Below are 3,690 nucleotides of genomic sequence, written 5' to 3'. Positions count from 1 at the left end.
TAGCATGCATATGCTACAGAAATTGTAGCATGCATATGCTACAGAAATTGTAGCATGCATATGCTACAGAAATTGTAGAATGCATATGCTACAGAAATTGTAGCATGCATATGGAAAAAGGAAACGCAAAAGACAAGCAAGAAAGTGACAGGATGACGTTGTCAGAACAGCGAATAGAACATGGACTGGGACAGCATTAAACAGAAAAGACTGAAAGGATGAGGATGAGAAGAGATGAGAGTGGAGGAGAGAGTGGAGGAGACCTTTGTCAAACTGGGACAAACAGGCCAACCTGCCGATGTTGACTCAGCAGAGACTTAATTAAGTTTTATATGTACATATTTGTGTCTGATTGAGGCTTATAAATGAAAAAAAATAAATATGCTACAGTTATGAGGCTCGTATCCTTTTCCTCACCATTCCCAGTCTATTCCTTTATTGCCATCGTCAATCCTTCCTTATCCCCCTCCCCTTAAAAGGAGCCAGCGCATTCGCAGAGGCCCTACCTATGCGAATGTTCATGGGCGGTGGTGATCGCTTACCATCAGGCGAACCACCAGCTCAGTTGCCCGATATTAAAATGGTACCTGCTAGCAGCGTCCAGTGGTTTTATCGCGTAAGAGTTTTTTTTACCTCAATTCCAGGTCCCGTGGAAATATTGGTATATAAGTCTAACCCTTCCAAGCATTAACAGATTACAGACAAAAATTAAAAAAATATATATTTTACGATACATGTACCGTGTACACCCTAGGCCCTTAGTAAAAATCACTTATTTTATGTTTGATACAGACTCTCCGATTTTGCTTGTTGGTATAAATTTTATTTTTATCAAGATCATATTTCAGTTTAAGTTCTTTCATTGTTTTATCGTGTATTTATCCGTATAAAAATGACCGCAAAAATAATAATTGTGAAGCATTGATAATTAAAATTACCTACTCACATATTATTTAATATATATGAATGATTCTGAAGAAACACCAACTATAATTTAAAATTTGCACAAAGAAATATCTGTCCAAACATACGGTTACCAAATAATATATTCTAATAATAAAAATAAATAAAGAAAACGTAGCGCAAACAAATAAAAGATGAGAATAAATTCTTTTGCAACAATAAAGTGCGTACACTCATAAAATAAATAGGTTTTCAACAACACTAGGTATGTTTATTATTTCTTATCGTTTAACCTTCAAACTAATATTATAAACGCTACAGCATTAAACACTTGCACTAAATATGAATAATAATTAATCAAATAGAAATATCAAATAGAAACATTCGAAACTCACCGAATTCCAAAAAAAAATCAAATTCAAATTTCGAATACCGCACACATCTATAACTCTTTTCTTCGCACACTAATTTCTTAAATGTCAAAACAGTCCATGTAATTATTTTACGAAAATAAGATCTCAATTTAAACACACAACAATTTTGTTATTTTTACGTCCACGGTAATGAGATTCGTTCAATGTATTTTCCTTTTAACGGCTCGGGTGTAACGAGTCATCGTGAATACCAACACATAAGTCACTCGCGTCGAACCTAACGAGCGAAAAACATCACATGGGGTATACACGGAAATTTTACGGGGTCAGAGAGCGAGAGACGTGCTCTCCCTTGCCAAATCGGAATGTTACTGAAAGCTGAAAGCTGAAGCTGAACGGACCCTATCGTTTCAACAAATCTATAAGAGAAAGTACACGGTGTGCCTGTCTCACTCGCGCACACTCCTGAGGGTGCGTCCCGTCTCGCTCGGTTCGTTATCCTGGCCACTTGCAAACAAAAAAAAAAATAAAAAATATCAAATTACGCTGCCATTAGGTGAAATGGAACGCATATTTTTCAACATGACGTTTTGTTTTTGACGCTAATTTTGGCGGGAACTGCCATATTGTCAGAGTAAACGTTAAATATTGTGTTATATCAGTTTAATTGCGGTTTATTTTGATAAGGTGGCATTCAGTGTGTTATTGGTTACATTATTATCATTCACAAGCGAAATCCCGCGACTTCACGTGTTGTTTTTGCAATTTACGGTAAAAAACTTCAATTGTTACATTTTCTTTTTTTATGATAATATAAGGAGAACTGACTCTAATCTAATATTACCTATATAAAAACAAAATGTAAATTTTTAATAAAATATCTCAAAAACGTCTTTACCGAATGTACATAATATTATCTATCCGTTTTTTTTCGACTAACATATGAAAAAAAATAACGGTCTCAGTTATTTCTTCCTCAAATATACAATAAGTGTACATTTGTCAGACGCGTCTCGTCTTATCAAACAAATATTTTACTAAATTAGCTTTGAAGAGCCGAGGCATTTATAAGCGATAAGGAAAGAACAGGTCAACATGTAGAGCTGATACCTTTAGTATTGTGTCAAAATATATTAATTACCTACTAGCTTTTTGCCCGTGACTTCGTTCACCAACTTCTGTGACGCGACGTGGTATCTGCCAACCTTACCCAGCGTGGTGGACGGCGAACCCTCATAGGAGGCATGTGCCCCTGTGGTAAACGTATACGGATCGGTATGATAATAATGATGATGGCGCTGATGGTGGTGGTGGTGGCAGTGCGGATGAAAACGATGATGGTAATGGTTGTGGTGATGGTCATAGTGGTGATGATGATGAAAACGATGATAGTAGTCGTAGTGTTGATGGAAATAACACAGAATAATAAGTACAAGTATGCGATGGTGATGAAAACTCTGAGTAATGGTTTTGGTGATGATGATGACAGTATGAACTAGTTTAAACTGTCATTTAAATTGGCCTGCAGAAAGCTCCATACACTTTCGCACTCATACGGACACACAAACACCAACACAAATTTTCGCCATATGGCAGCATCTACTTTATGGGTTAATGAGTCAACCAGCCTCTTGGTCATTAACAAAATTTACGAGAACGTTGTATTAGAGACTTTACGGACGGTGGGCTTAATAAAACCTTTTATTGTACCCGGAGGAGACATCAACTGTACATAGATTTGTTAGAGGGTTATTGATTTTTAACCGACTTAATAAAAATTTATGTATCAGTGCATAGCATATAGGCATTTTCTAAAAACAGATCACCGATGTCCCTGGAATGTACCAGTCCAGATTTTAAAATGAAACGACATTACAACGATTCCCTTTTAAACATAAATCACGTCAATGATAATAATAATAATTAACTCTTTATTGTACACCAAGAAAAACAATACAAATAAAACACAGCAACAATAGGATTATTGTACAAAAGGCGGTCTTATCACTAACAAGTGATCTCTACCAGACAATTGGTGGAAAACTGGTGGAGCAATCGAGTGACAAATTAAAAAATAAACGGTCGAATTGAGAACCTTCGGATTTGGTACGCCTATTGCAAACAATCGATATCCGTTGTCTTTCCCTATGTAGGTATGCTTACATCTTCGCTACGCAATGTATTTTCTAGCGAGTTTTTTAAATCTTTACTCTATACCAATATTATTAAGCTGAGAGTTTGTTTGTTTGAACGCACTAATCTTAGAAACTACTGGGCTGATTTGAAAAATTATTTCAGCGCTGGATAGCCCATTTGTTGAGGAAGGCTATAGGCCACTACTATACTTAGTCTGGCCATAAATACTGTTACACTTAATTATAAAAAAATATTACATTTGAATTTCGAATCTGTC

At 35.8% G+C, this 3,690-nt stretch overlaps 1 protein-coding gene across 1 annotated transcript in view; it reads right to left on the bottom strand.

Moving 5' to 3' along the window:
* LOC119836533 (diacylglycerol kinase 1) overlaps nucleotides 1-1,734 on the bottom strand; it is a 67,440-nt gene extending 65,706 nt beyond the window's left edge. Inside the window, exon 1 of the mRNA XM_038361908.1 lies at nucleotides 1,299-1,734. The gene's annotated coding sequence lies outside the window, so the exon portion shown is untranslated. The remainder of the gene's footprint in view (nucleotides 1-1,298) is intronic.
* Nucleotides 1,735-3,690: the final 1,956 nt, after the last annotated feature.

The sequence above is a fragment of the Zerene cesonia genome, chromosome 24 (genome assembly GCF_012273895.1).
Source record: "Zerene cesonia ecotype Mississippi chromosome 24, Zerene_cesonia_1.1, whole genome shotgun sequence".
In the NCBI taxonomy this organism is placed as follows: Eukaryota; Metazoa; Arthropoda; class Insecta; order Lepidoptera; family Pieridae; genus Zerene; species Zerene cesonia.
Note: the sequence above shows the minus strand (reverse complement) of the source record. Positions and strands in the feature narration are given on the sequence as shown.